The 16,210-nt window shown below is 41.9% G+C and overlaps 1 protein-coding gene across 8 annotated transcripts in view; it reads right to left on the bottom strand.

The window, feature by feature from the left end:
• Nucleotides 1-16,210, bottom strand: part of ADGRB2 (adhesion G protein-coupled receptor B2) — a 682,045-nt gene that overhangs the window by 204,680 nt on the left and 461,155 nt on the right. The window lies entirely within an intron of this gene.

The raw sequence follows: 16,210 nt of genomic DNA on the forward strand, positions 1-16,210 counted from the left end.
AAAGGCAGGAACACAGACGTCAGAATGGGCTGTGTTTCTACTGTGGTGATTCCACTCATGCTATCTCCGATTGTCCTAAGCGCACTAAGCGGTTCGCTAAAGGTACCTTCACACATAACGATATCGTTAACGATATCGTTGCTTTTTGTGACGTAGCAACGATATTGTTAAGGAAATCGTTCTGTGTGACAGCGACCAACGATCAGGCCCCTGCTGGGAGATCGTTGGTCGCTGAACAAAGTCCAGAACTTTATTTCGTCGCTGGATCTCCCGTGGACATCGCTGGATCGGCGTGTGTGACACCGATTCAGCGATGTCCTCACTGGTAACCAGGGTAAACATCGGGTAACTAAGCGCAGGGCCGCGCTTAGTAACCCGATGTTTACCCTGGTTACCAGCGTAAAAGTAAAAACAAACAAACACTACATACTTACCTACCGCTGTCTGTCCCCGGCGCTGTGCTCTGCACTCCTCCTGTACTGGCTGTGAGCGTCGGTCAGCCGGAAAGCAGAGCGGTGACGTCAGCGCTCTGCTTTCCGGCCGCTGTGCTCACAGCCAGTACAGGAGGAGTGCAGAGAAGCTGAGCGCCGGGGACAGACAGCGGTAGGTAAGTATGTAGTGTTTGTTTTTTTTTACTTTTACGCTGGTAACCAGGGTAAACATCGGGTTACTAAGCGCGGCCCTGCGCTTAGTAACCCGAGGTTTACCCTGGTTACCGGGGACCTCGGGATCGTTGGTCACTGGAGAGCTGTCTGTGTGACAGCTCTCCAGCGACGAAACAGTGACGCTGCAGCGATCCGGATCGTTGTCGGTATCGCTGCAGCGTCGCTTAATGTGAAGGGACCTTAAGTCTGCCACCATTGGTACGGTACAGTCGAAGTTTCTTTTGTCCGTTACTTTGATCTGCTCTTTGTCTTCCTATTCTGTCATGGCATTTGTGGATTCAGGCGCTGCCCTGAATTTGATGGACTTGGAGTTTGCTAGGCGCTGTGGGTTTGTCTTGGAGCCCTTGCAGTGTCTTATTCCATTGAGAGGAATTGATGCTACGCCTTTGGCCAAGAATAAGCCTCAGTATTGGACCCAGCTGACCATGTGCATGGCTCCTGCGCACCAGGAGGATATTCGCTTTCTGGTGTTGCAAAATCTGCATGATGTGGTCGTGTTGGGGTTGCCATGGCTACAAGTCCATAACCCAGTATTAGATTGGAAATCAATGTCTGTGTCCAGCTGGGGTTGTCAGGGGGTACATGGTGATGTTCCATTTCTGTCTATCTCATCATCCACCCCTTCTGAGGTCCCAGAGTTCTTGTCTGATTACCGGGATGTATTCGATGAGCCCAAGTCCAGTGCCCTACCTCCGCATAGGGATTGTGATTGTGCTATAGAATTGATTCCTGGTAGAAAGTTTCCTAAGGGTCGACTGTTTAATTTATCTGTACCTGAGCACGCCGCTATGCGGAGTTATGTAAAAGAATCTTTAGAGAAGGGTCATATTCGCCCGTCGTCATCGCCATTGGGAGCAGGCTTCTTTTTTGTGGCCAAGAAGGATGGTTCGCTGAGACCTTGTATTGATTACCGCCTTCTAAATAAAATCACGGTCAAATTTCAGTACCCCTTGCCACTGCTATCTGATTTGTTTGCTCGGATTAAGGGGGCTAGTTGGTTCACCAAGATAGATCTTTGTGGTGCATATAATCTTGTGCGTATTAAACGGGGCGATGAATGGAAAACTGCATTTAATACGCCCGAGGGCCATTTTGAGTACCTAGTTATGCCATTCGGACTTGCCAATGCTCCATCAGTATTTCAGTCCTTTATGCATGACATCTTCCAAGAGTACCTGGATAAATTCCTGATTGTATACTTGGATGATATTTTGGTCTTCTCGGATGATTGGGAGTCTCACGTGAGGCAGGTCAGAATTGTGTTCCAGGTCCTGCGTGCTAATTCTTTGTTTGTGAAGGGATCAAAGTGTCTCTTTGGTGTTCAGAAGGTTTCATTTTTGGGGTTCATTTTTTCCCCTTCTACTATCGAGATGGACCCTGTTAAGGTCCAGGCCATTTATGATTGGACTCAGCCGACATCTCTGAAGAGTCTGCAAAAGTTCCTTGGCTTTGCTAATTTTTATCGTCGCTTCATCTGTAATTTCTCTAGTATTGCTAAACCATTGACCGATTTGACCAAGAAGGGTGCTGATGTGGTCAATTGGTCTTCTGCTGCTGTGGAAGCTTTTCAAGAGTTAAAGCGTCATTTTTCTTCTGCCCCTGTGTTGTGTCAACCAGATGTTTCGCTTCCGTTCCAAGTTGAGGTTGATGCTTCTGAAATTGGAGCGGGGAGTGTTTTGTCGCAAAGAGGTGCTGATTGCTCGGTGATGAAGCCATGCACCTTCTTTTCCAGGAAGTTTTCGCCTGCTGAGCGAAATTATGATGTTGGCAATCGAGAGTTGCTGGCCATGAAGTGGGCATTCGAGGAGTGGCGTCATTGGCTTGAAGGAGCTAAGCATCGCGTGGTGGTCTTGACTGATCACAAGAACTTGACTTATCTCGAGTCTGCCAAACGGTTGAATCCTAAACAGGCTCGTTGGTCGCTGTTTTTCTCCCGTTTTGACTTTGTGGTTTCGTACCTTCCGGGCTCTAAAAATGTGAAGGCGGATGCCCTGTCTAGGAGTTTTGTGCCCGACTCTCCGGGTTTGCCTGAGCCGGCGAGTATTCTCAAAGAGGGAGTAATTGTGTCTGCCATCTCCCCTGATTTGCGGCGGGTGCTGCAAAAATTTCAGGCTAATAAACCTGATCGTTGCCCAGCGGAGAAACTGTTTGTCCCTGATAGGTGGACGAATAAAGTTATCTCTGAGGTTCATTGTTCGGTGTTGGCTGGTCATCCTGGAATCTTTGGTACCAGAGATTTAGTGGCTAGATCCTTTTGGTGGCCGTCTCTGTCGCGGGATGTGCGTTCTTTTGTGCAGTCCTGTGGGATTTGTGCTCGGGCTAAGCCCTGCTGTTCTCGTGCCAGTGGGTTGCTTTTGCCCTTGCCGGTCCCGAAGAGGCCTTGGACACATATCTCTATGGATTTTATTTCGGATCTTCCCGTCTCTCAAAAAATGTCGGTCATTTGGGTAGTTTGTGATCGCTTCTATAAGATGGTCCATTTGGTACCCTTGTCTAAATTGCCTTCCTCCTCTGATTTGGTGCCATTGTTCTTCCAGCATGTGGTTCGTTTACATGGCATTCCAGAGAACATCGTTTCTGACAGAGGTTCCCAGTTTGTTTCGAGGTTTTGGCGTGCATTTTGTGCTAGGATGGGCATTGATTTGTCTTTTTCCTCGGCTTTCCATCCTCAGACAAATGGCCAAACTGAACGAACTAATCAGACCTTGGAAACATATCTGAGATGTTTTGTTTCTGCTGATCAGGATGATTGGGTGTCCTTTTTGCCGTTGGCTGAGTTCGCCCTTAATAATCGGGCCAGCTCGGCTACCTTGGTTTTGCCGTTTTTCTGCAATTCTGGGTTCCATCCTCGTTTCTCTTCAGGGCAGGTTGAGTCTTCGGACTGTCCTGGTGTGGATACTGTGGTGGACAGGTTGCAGCGAATTTGGACTCATGTAGTGGACAATTTGACCTTGTCCCAAGAGAAGGCTCAACGTTTCGCTAATCGCAGACGCTGTGTGGGTCCCCGACTTCGTGTTGGGGATTTTGTTTGGTTGTCATCTCGTTATATTCCTATGAAGGTTTCCTCTCCTAAGTTTAAGCCTCGTTTCATTGGTCCGTATAGGATTTCTGAGGTTCTTAATCCTGTGTCTTTTCGTTTGACCCTTCCAGATTCTTTTTCCATCCATAACGTATTCCATAGGTCATTGTTGCGGAGATACGTGGCACCTATGGTTCCATCTGTTGATCCTCCTGCCCCGGTTTTGGTGGAGGGGGAGTTGGAGTATATAGTGGAGAAGATTTTGGATTCTCGTGTTTCGAGATGGAAACTCCAGTATCTGGTTAAGTGGAAGGGTTATGGTCAGGAAGATAATTCCTGGGTCTTTGCCTCTGATGTCCATGCTGCCGATCTTGTTCGTGCCTTTCATATGGCTCATCCTGGTCGGCCTGGGGGCTCTGGTGAGGGTTCGGTGACCCCTCCTCAAGGGGGGGGGTACTGTTGTGAATTCTGTGTTTAAGCTCCCTCCTGTGGTCACAAGTGGTACTGCGGCTTCTGAGTTTCCTTCCTCAGGTGATGAGGTTAAGTCGTTAGGTGCTGCTCTATTTAACTCCACCTAGTGCTTTGATCCTGGCCTCCAGTCAATGTTCTAGTATTGGTCTTGCTTCCTCCTGGATCGTTCCTGTGGCCTGTCTGCTCAGCATAAGCTAAGTTCTGCTTGTGTTACTTTTGTTGCTATATTTTCTGTCCAGCTTGCTGTAATTTGTTTTTCTTGCTTGCTGGAAGCTCTGAGACGCAGAGGGAGCACCTCCGTACCGTTAGTCGGTGCGGAGGGTCTTTTTGCCCCTCTGCGTGGTTGTTTGTAGGTTTTTGTGTTGACCGCAAAGCTATCTTTCCTATCCTCGGTCTATTCAGTAAGTCGGGCCTCGCTTTGCTAAATCTATTTCATCTCTGTGTTTGTACTTTCATCTTAACTCACAGTCATTATATGTGGGGGGCTGCCTTTTCCTTTGGGGAATTTCTCTGAGGCAAGGTAGGCTTATTTTTCTATCTTCAGGACAAGCTAGTTTCTCAGGCTGTGCCGAGTTGCATAGGGAGCGTTAGGCGCAATCCACGGCTACCTCTAGTGTGGTGTGATAGGATTAGGGATTGCGGTCAGCAGAGTTCCCACGTCTCAGAGCTCGTCCTATGTTTTTTGCTTATTGTCAGGTCACTTTGTGTGCTCTGAACTTCAAGGTCCATTGTGGTTCTGAATTACCTATTTATAACAGTATGGTGTTCTTTGGATGCAACTCAGCATTCTGTCCCCTCCAAACACAACAAGTTTTGTTTCTACCAAACAGTTCTACTTTGGTTTCTTCAGACCATATGACATTCTCCCAATACTCTTCTGCATAATCCAAATGCTTTCTTGCAAACTTCAGATGGGCCTGGACATGTACTGGTTTAAGCAGGGGGACACGTCTGGCACTGCAGGATCTGAGTCCCTGGGCGGCATAGTGTGTTACTGATAGTAGCCTTTGTTATGATGGTCCCAGATCTATGCAGGTCATTCACTAGGTCCCCCCGTGTGATTCTGGGATTTTTGTTCACCATTCTTGTGATCATTTTGACCCCATGGGGGGAAATCTTGTGTGGAGCCCCAGATCTTGGGAGATTATCAGTGGTCTTTTATGTCTTCCATTTTCTTATTATTGCTCTCACAGTTGATTTCATCACACCAAGTTATTTGCCTATTGCAGATCCTCCAGTCTTCCCAGCTTGGTGCAGGGCTACAATTTAGTCTCTGGTGTCCTTCAACAGCTCTTTGGTCTTCACCATAGTGGAGTTTGGAGTGTGACTGTTTGAGGTTCTGGACAGGTGTCTTTTATACTGATGACAAGTTCAAAAAGGTGGCATTACTACAGGTAATGAGTGGAGGACAGAGGAGCATCTTAAAGAAGAAGTTACAGGTCTGCGAGAGCCAGAAATCTTGCATGTTTTTAGGTGACCAAATACTTATTTTCCACCATAATTTGCTTAATAAATCTTCCCATATCAGACAAGGTGATTTTCTGGATATGTTTTCTCAATTTTGACTCTTATAGTTGTGGTCTACCTATGTTGTCAATTACAGACCTCTCTCATCTTTTTAAGTGGGAGAACATGCACAATTGGTGGCTGACTAAATCCTTTTTTTCCCCACTGTATTCTATCTTTCTTTGTCTCTTTCTGTAAGACGTTCCAGTTTGTTTGCAGACTGATTTTCATCACAAGATTGTCCATAAATGCAGTGGATTTAGGAAAAAATGTATCTTATTTCATCCTAAATCCCATGCAATTACAGATTACTGTAGATTTCAGACTAATTATTATTATTATTTATTTATATAGCACCATTGATTCCATGGTGCTGTACATGAGAAGGGGTTAAATACAAGTTACAGATATCACTTACAGTAAACAAACTAACAATGACGGACTGATACAGAGGGGCGAGGACCCTGCCCTTGCGGGCTTACATTCTACAGGATTATGGGGAAGGAGACAGTAGGTTGAGGGTTGCAGGAGCTCTGGTGTTGGTGAGGCGGTAGCTTCGGTAGTGATGAGGAGGCAGCGGGGTCAGTGCAGGCTGTAGACTTTCCTGAAGAGGTGGGTTTTCAGGTTCCGTCTGAAGGATTCAAATGTGTTTGATAGTCGGACGTGTTGGGGCAAAGAATTCCAGAGGATGGGGATATAATAGACATCAATTGAAAGGTTTTTCAGAAATATCGTCTGAGCAAAGCAGTTCCCAGTTACATGGCACACAGGTGTATTAGAAATAAAGTTTTTGACACCTAACTATATTTTCACATTCTTAAAACCTAGATGCATCTGTTTTTTTATTATCATTTTTTCAGTCTAAGAAGGGAAGAATTTTGCCCAAAGCACTGGAAGTCAAGTTTATTTAATTGTTGTATGCACTCAGGCTCTGCATCTCCCACACATTGAACTCCCATTGATTGTGCTGGGAGGGGAATATGCTATGTAAGAAAGCTTGGACAGACGACTGGGGAGCCAATAAATCACCTGGTGGTCGTCCCAACAAATATTATGCTCAAGGAGAGGTGTGCAGGGCTCCATTTTGGCCAATGCACAGCATGTCACCTTGAGTAGGATGCAGGACCCGGTAGGAGCAAACAGCAGAGAATATGAGGCGATGTTGTTAACTTCTAGTCTGGGGTCTGATTGATTTACTGATTTAGACTAATGTTTGAATTAACTTAGATTCATTCTTGTCTGGGGTCTGAATTAATGGCTGGTTCTGAGCCTGAATTTATTAATAGGAGTCTTCTCTGGGATCCAAATTCATTTAAGACTCTAGTTTGATCTGATCACTATCAATTTATGGGGTCTGGTCTGGATTTTGAATTATATTTGGGGTCTGGAGTCTAATTTCATTTGGGGAGCTGATCTGGGGTCAGAATTAATTTAAGGGTCTGATCTTGGGTCTAAACCACAGGTGTAGCTGTTCTTTAACTAACACATCAAAAAATGTTAACTCTTAACAAAACAGAAGTGATTACATTTGTATAGTTAGGTGTGAAGTTACACTTTTCTTACTTCACTGTGACTTTCCTGTCATTTTCAAAAAGCTACAACTGTACTTAAGGCTCTGATCTGGGTACTGAGTAAAGTTTGGAGTCTGATTTAAGTTAGATATTTGGTCTAGGATCTAAATAATGTTTGGGTCTGTTATGGGTTCTGGATACATTTATGGGCTCAGTCTGGAGTCTAAATTAATTCAGGGGTGTGAAAGTTTGCCATATGGCACAGCATTTTCAAGCTATGCCCCTATTTTCACCTGTAGCTGTGTCATCGGGCATTATAATTTCAACAGTATAGAACTCTAACTATTTTCTGGCCTTGGCGATTGGATCCCCCATGTTTATCCTGACTACAGTTTTGACTGAGATGTTCTGGTGCCAACTAGTAGCTACTCATGGTGTTGCAACTTATTTTAGCTTGTGCCAAAATAATTGCAGCCGCATCAAAGCCACAAGCCAGTACACTAAGTGATATATCTAAGTTATGATGTTCAAGTGACTACTCCGCCTGTAAAATTGTCATCAACTGATACTTCAACTTCTGCAGGGATTTATTCCCACCTGGATGCATCACTCGATGTCCTTGGACAGATGTGACGAGTACTTGTGCCTGCCCAAATCTTGCCTGAACTGCTCATATGCAGACATGTTAGGTTCTGGAATATAGATTTTGTATGTACAAATCAGTATTTGGGACAAGCCAGTTATTTAGTATTTGGGCTAATATGGCACAAGAACATGATTCCTTCTTCACCAGACATATTCGAATATTCCAGAAACATGAGTGTGTCAGCAAAAGTGGGTGATGTGATTTTTAAAATGAATTTACAAAAATGTGTAGCACCTAGCAAAATTACCTCTGTTTTCCACACTAGACTGTACTTGATAGTAGGGCAGCCTAAACTATAAATACAATTCTGGTCAATAAGTGTAACAAGCATGACCACCAAACATCATAAACGACATAAAATATCATACAAAGACCACATAAAATATTCCAATAAAATATGTTTCGGATATTGTTGTGTCTTCATTTCTTAACGTAGGATAATGTATAACACTATAGAAATAATAACATTAAAGAAGAGCAGAAAAATGGTATTTACATTCCTATACCACACAGGTGTGGGCTAGATAACTGCACCTACTATAGAGTAATTAACATGCTCAGCAATTAGTGGCTGTCCTTTGACATCTGTATTGCCTAAATGGCAGGAAAAAAAATCCCCAAGAAGTCGAGGTTTATACAGAGTACATCTGTGCAGAAAAAGTGGGAAAAAAGCAATCTAGGTAGACAATTTGCCTTAAATAATTAGGTAAAGACTTGTGTGTGACTTGTAAAAGGCCATAGTCTTGGAGTATCCCATTTTCTGCACTGATTCCGTTGTGTATTTCTTATGATGTCTATTGCCAACATCACCCACATACACTTGATGACTGTGTTTGCAAGAAATTCTAGACTATGCAATTTCCATTGCACAATACATAGTCATTAAACTGTCTTTCTGAGCATACAACACTTTTCACATAATATAATCACAGGTAAAAAATGAGTCATGCATGTAGTAACATGCTGTGCATGCAAAATCTTCAGTAAAAAAGTATACCATTAGGAATATTTTATGACTTTCCTCAAAAAGAGCAGAATACAAAATAGGAGATGATGTGCAATAAATATTTATGGAGGCTGCCAGCCCCCCAAATATTCAGCCCTGGAATGGGATGAGGAAGAAAGCGCTATTTGTACCCATTTGCAACAAAAAAATTAAGTTTGCAGAAAGACGGGTGTATAGAGCCATGAGCAGCATGTTTAAAGATGTATATTATTTATGCATTATAGATGCTGGACAGCCAGTGAATACATTGCTGACATCTATCCAACCACCAAGGGGGTTTCACTAGTATTTACACCAGTGTAGGGCAACTTATTATGCTGCCAGCCACATGCCAACAGGCTCCCTTCAAAATGCCACCTCAACACTGTAAGTCACATGCCGCCATTCAACAGTGACAGCTACATAGTCGTCTCAATAGCGCCAAGCATGTGTTAGTTCACTAATGCCCACCATATGATGCCTAAACTAAAGAACAATATATCGTTTTAGTTGTCTAATAAAGTCTCACAAAGTTTGAACCACCTCCGCCTTCAGCTGGATCATTTCTCTTTTTATCTCCATTTGCTGTGGGCGCTCACCCCGATCCGTGCTGGGCGTTGGCAGGTCTGGGGATTCCTTCTAAGATCGGTAAGCTGACTACATTCCTTTTTTTTCCCTAAACTGTATCTCCTCCATTTTCCTGTCTCTAAACTTGCATATAAAGTAACTTGCTAGACAGTGAGCATCCAATGTTTTAGACAATGTTCAGGGGCGCAGTGGGAATTGATGAACACACATGATGTTCAATGCTGCCTGCACTCATCACTAGAGATGAGCGAACCCAAACTTAGAAGTTTGGAGTCCTTCCGTTAGTGTAATCACTGAACACAGACTTCTTCGCCCTCAACTTCATTACAGATTTCTGGGGGGACACAGAGAGAGAGTATATCTTCCAAATAAAATGTTTGGGTACCTATTGTTTTCAATGGAGTTTGGGTTCTTGTTCCAGTTCAGGTACAGTTCTGGTACCTGAACGTAACTTAAAGTTTGGGTCGAGTACTAGAACCCGAACTTCCACGGGTTCGCTCATCCCTACTCATCACTCTATGCTATTTTTAGTCACACTTGCTAGTGCAATGTGAGAAACTCGCACGAGTCCCTTGCATCAATGCCCAGCACTGACGCCGGCACTCGGGACCGGAGTGTGCGGCTGCATGTATTTCTATGCAGCTGAATGCTCCATTCCCGAGAGGCGGTGGCAGTGCCCGGTATTGATGCGAGAGACTCATGCAAGTTTCTCGCATTGCACTCGCAAGTGTGACCCCGGCCTTTGTAGCACATTGGTTTATCTTTTCATTTCAAAAATGCACATCTTAAAGGGAACGTTGGTCACACTGCTACAAGATATGGTAGAAGTTAGGGATTGCCCCCTTGGGCTGGATACACTGTAAGTATGAATATACAGTTGTAGACTGTGTGCGCTCCTGTACCAGTCGTGACCTGTGTTTACTGCACCTGTTTTTTATTATGTACACCTCTCCTCATGGAATAAATGGTGCTATAATAATAAATAATCATAATACAGTATAAAGTACTGTGCAAAAGTTTGTGGAAAAAAGTAAGAATGCTTTCAAGAAAAAAAGTGAATAATTTATGTTTATTAATTAATAAAATGCAAAGGGAATGAACAAAAAAAATCTAATTCAAATCAGTATTTGGTGTGACTACACTTTGCCTTCAAAAAAGCATAAAAATATCAATTCCTATAGGTACACTCAAATGTAGTTTTTGAAGGAACTTGAGAGGGTTGTTCTTAACATCTTTGATTACTAACCACAGATCTACTGGATGTTGGCTTGAGCAAATCTGGCTATTCATGTAATAAAAGACACACTCAATGATGTTAAGATCAGGGTTTTGTGGACACCATACCATATCATCTCTTCCAGGACTCCTTGTTCTCTATAAGCATCTAAGGGATTCCTGGTTAGTAGGGTGACAGCACTCTGTACCCTATAGGAATACCCACCACTGTTGGTCACCTACGATATCCTTTAATACAGGCACTTTATAAGCACAGATACACTTTAATAATTATTCTATTCTGGATTTAGGTTAAGTCTCTTTGGGCTGGTGCCTCCCTTATAGCAAGTCCACTTCCCTTGTGACTTCTCCTAACAGAGAAAGAAGCAAATCGGGAGGGAATTCTTTTGGGAAAATAGACCTAGTTGGGTACTGCCCTTGTTAGGGCAGGAACAAATGCAGGGGGCATGACAGGGCAGAGTGAGGGATGCTTGTACACATATTGATGTGACCCGGATGATAGCCTAAATTCGAATTGAGTGAGATCCTCGTTTTCTCTTATTTTTTCTTCATTATTTTCATTTACTGAATTGCGCAATGACTCTTTAATGGTTACTTCGGTCCTATCATGTGTAATCATGAATCAATGAATGCAAAAAAACCATTGTCATATCATATCTGTACTGATGGAGAAAACATTTTTTTGGATTAAGTATATTCTGACTTTGATAAAAGCTGTTGTTTAGGATCATTACTGCTCTACTAAGATTATTATTTTTCAATAGTATAAATAAAAGTTATTTTTTTAGGTATCCTCTAGGCTGATAATATACCATTTTATGGTGCATGTAGCTTTTCATTGCTTTTTTCCATCTTTTGAGAGACAATCTGACACAAAAAGTGATTCTAACGTTTTTTATATTTATAGTTTAGGTAATTATGGATATTTACTTACGTTTTATAACTTTTTTCAAACAAAATGAAACAAAAAAAGTTTTCATGTGTTCAAGCAATTTTTTTTTAGAAGCATTTGGGCGATATTACAACAATGAGGGTTTCTGGTATAGAAAAGGTACACAATCCTAATAGAAGAGGTGATTCAAACTTAGAATACTCGAAGACTTTTGGACTCTCAAACTGAATACAGAAAATGGATAGAAAAATCAAATTGTGAACTCCAATGAAGAATGACAGTGGTGATGATGTCTATAAAGTGCTTTGGAAATTAATATCAGCGAGTAAAATAAATAAAATGGTATTTAAAATAGTTGAAGAGGTTTTATTCTCCTTTTTGATACTTCTCATCTCTCCTGCTACTCTGTCCTGTCCCTGAGTTTCTCAACATACTCCTCCACTTTTGCTTGCACTTCTCACTTCTCCATTAGCAGAGCTATGGAAGGTGGCCTGAGGCCAAAAGGCTAGTCCTGGTGTTTGTCCAGCGGTAATTTCACCCTCTTTCCCTGGCACCTGAATGATACCTTCAAGGTTTTTAATTTTCTGCTCTTGGAGGTTAGGCTGAACTGCAATCATTAAAGCCCATTGAGGGTTGCAAACATTATACAATGGTAAGATTACATAAATCAGAAAAAAGATTTGAAGAAAAGAACCGTCAAGAATGAAGAAGCACAGATAATAGATAGGAGAGCTAAAATAGAACAAAAAACGCTGATAGGTCAAGAGAGAATAATAAGGAAATTGTAGGAGAATTTCTAATTGATTTATGTAATGCAAAAACGGTTACAAAATTAGGATAGAAAATTAATGTTTGAAAATGTACAAAGGTTTTGGGCCCTAGTTTGTCAGAAAAATTTCGAATTATTTATAGACTAGCAAGTAATAGGACTGTTTAGTGCATAGCCATTTAAGAAGAGGGAAAAAGGAACTGAAAGAAATTATAGATTTTTATCATGTAAGAAATGAAAAATGTTTAGGACATTAAACCTTAAAAAAAATCAAACCACGTTTAGTGCTAAGACATTAATAGACAGAGAGAGAAAGAAAAATTGATTACGTCCAAATGACAACAGGAATGTAGTGTATATTTTGCAATGCAATTGTAGATATCTGTATATTCCGTTAAGGCCACAAGTTTTAAGGCCTACAGAAATTTGTTTTTCAGACATTTTGCTGCTTCAATTTGCTTTAACTCCAGATTGTTATTAAGAGTGATCCGATCAATTGCAAAAAAAATGCTAAGTCATTTCTTGCCATGAAAATTATCCTAATCACAAAAAACCCATTTACCTGGATGTCAGCCCTGTGACAAAATCACATGCTTATTACTGATGATGAGCGAATAGTAAAATATTCGGATTCGGGAAAATCAGCACAAATACTTTCTAATATCCGTGTATTCAAACTGAATAATGAATCCAATGCAAGTCAATTGGAAAGCCTATTTTTTTTTCTGCTGCACTCAAAAAGCAGGTCTGGAGGCATGAAAAAAAGGTTAAATGGATGGGATAGATAGACATAGATGAAAAGACGGCAATTCATCTACCGCGTATAGTAAAATCACAGCGTGACAGGTTAGAATAGGATAGAACAGATATATACACATAGGATACAAAGATATACAGATGGCAGTGACACACACATATATATGTACTGTATATATATTACATCTGTCTAAGAAAAGCCGGCAATTTAGCAGCCACGTACTGTAAAATCACAGCAGGAGCTGACAGCAAAGAATAGATGGACTACATACAGTAAATACACATAGAATAGATACAGACATGTCAGTGACAAATATAATTAGTACAGTGTGTGCAGCTTACTGTACATTTAATTCATTAGTAAAAGATTATTTTTCAGAAAAAAAAGTCATGGGCTCCCGCTTAATTTTCTTAGGCTACTTTCACAAATTTGCAGGATGCGTTTTTTCCCCTAAACGACGCATTGCGACGTATTGGAAACAACGCTAGTGTGAAAGTAGCCTTAACCAGCAGAGGGAAAGTCGATGGCTGGGGGCAGATATCTATAGCCTGGGAAGGGGGTAATATCAATGGAGCTTCTCAACCTATTAATATCAGCTCATAGCTGTATACTTAGCCTTTACTGGCTATTAAAATGGGGGACCCCCTAAAAAATGATGTAGAGTCCCCCTATAAATAATAACAGAAAAGGCTATGCAGACAGCTGTGGGTTGACATTAATAGCCTAGGAAGGTGCCATGGATACAGCCCCCCACCCAAGCTAAAAAACATCAGCTCTCAACCACCCCAGAAAAGGTGCATCTATAAAATATGCCAATTCTGGCACTTAGCCTCGCTTTTCCCACTTCAGGTGACATGAAGCCCAGAGGTTAGTAATGGAGAGGCATCTATCCATTACTAACCCATAGTCATATTTCAATACAAAAATGCCCAGACTCATATTAATCAGTAAGCCAAGCGCCATCACCTAGCTACCTGTATACCACTCCATTACAATATACTAACAAAGGAGAAACATAGGAGTTTTATGGTAGAAAAACTTATGACAAATCTTTAATAATACAATCACACGTAAATTGGTAAACAATTTAAATATATATATATATATATATATATATATATATATATATATATAATGGTAAAGGACACCAATGAGCGTCCAATGAAAAGGACCAAAAATATATGAGGTAAATAACCCTATCCAATAGTGTGTCCAAACATATCCCCACAAGACCTCTAGGGGGTCTGTCCCAAAGGTTAATGCATGATAATGTCCGCAGTTCATAATAGCTCCATCTCACATGCCACCATGTAGGTACAAAGTTATAACATAGGTATTAGACAGAAAGAATAAGGGTTAACTTTACTGGTGCCGCAATGCGCAACTGGACACACCCCGACGTACGTTTCGCCGCTTTACTGCATGGCTTTCTCTCCATAAACATATTGTATAAAAACACAGACACCCTGAAAAAGTACTTTAATTGAAAGAATGACACAGACTTATTTAAGAAATCTTAATTAAACAATACTTACGACCTCACCCATTCCTCCAGGGCCATTGTCTTCTGCAAAGAGTTCAAATAAAAAACAACAATATTCCTCACCATTCCGCAGAGAAGATGGCAATCCATTTGCCCCTTGATGGCTCTAGCTCTAGCATGGGCTGCTACTTTTAGGCTGGGAAAGGGGGCATATCCATGGCCCCTTACCAGTCTGAGAATACCAGCCCCCAGCTGTCAGCTTTAGCAAGGCTGGATGTTAAAAATGGGGAACACCCACGCTATTTTTTTAAATTATTTATTTAAATAGCTAAAAAATATGGCATAGGAAGGGACCGCTCTATTCTTGAAAACCAGACTTGCTGAAGCTGACAGCTGAGAGTTGCAGCCCTCCGCTGTGAGTTTTGCCTGGCTGGTTATCAAAAATACAGGGGAACACATGCCATTTTTTAAAAAAATTATTTATTTACAGTGCAGGAGTCGGCTCATGAATACTCTCATCCTGCTCTCACTGTTATTAGCGGCAGTGGGCATCTGCTGATTGGAGCTGTAGTCTCATTAGCTGACACCAGTGACCGGAGGTTAACTTTATAACTCCGATCACAGCTGCGTGCTCAAGCTGTCTTTTGACAGTGTGGGAACTGTGGCTCTCTGACTGGCAGTGATGATTTTACTGCTGTTTAGAAGCGGTGTTTGCCGTGCTGTCATGCACATGACAGCGCGACACTGGGTGTTCGGGCAGCCAATCACAGTAATGCCACACCAAAGATGCCGGCATTACTGTGATTGGCAAGCAAGACCAGCATGTTTATTGGCTGAAAATAAAGGGCCAAACATGCTGAGTGGGTCACTGGAATATACAAGGCACTGTACCAAGGAGAATAGCAAATTACTTGCAAAGTAACGAATAGCCTGAATACAGTACTATTCTTGCGAGTAACGAATAGTGCCGAATATACAGCATTTGCTCATCACTAATGCGTACTTTTAGTGAACCTGGAGGAGACAGTGTTAACAAGGAAGGGGTATTAGTCTGTCATGCTGACTAAATACATTAAACACAATAAATAACAAACAGCACCAGTGTAATCCCTATGACTGAAAGCCAAGCGCTACCGGGAAGAATAAAGTTCATTTTCTCCCGGCACTGGGCAGTTTCAGAATGCTATTAACCTGCAGATTAACCCCTTATCTGCAGGTTAATATAGATTTTTCAAGTGACAGGTTCTCTTCTCCATGGCTACCTCCAACCTCCAAAGAAATGTGTGGAGTTCAGTAATCATAGCTTTGCATCAAAAGGCCTCTACAGACAACGGACTGCTGCTTGTAAGACTCTCCCTAATCAACCATTTATCAAATATTCAAGAACTTTAAAGAATGAGGTTCAATTGCTGAGAAGAAGGCTTCATAGCACCCAAGAAAGTCCAGTAAGAGCCAGGAATGTCACTAAAGAGAATTCAACTATGAGAAATGTTCAGCAGCAGTGCAGAGCTTGCTCAGGAATGGCAGCAGGCACGGTACAGAGCGTTTGCACACACAATGAAGCAAAGGCTTTTGGATGCTAGCCTGGTGACAGGAAGTAAAGTGAAAAAAAATACTTCTCTCCCAGAAAAACATAAAGGTCAGACATAAATTCCTGCATGAAGTAAAGGGATTGGATTGAA

This window comes from Ranitomeya imitator, chromosome 3 (genome assembly GCF_032444005.1).
Source record: "Ranitomeya imitator isolate aRanImi1 chromosome 3, aRanImi1.pri, whole genome shotgun sequence".
NCBI classification, from domain to species: Eukaryota; Metazoa; Chordata; class Amphibia; order Anura; family Dendrobatidae; genus Ranitomeya; species Ranitomeya imitator.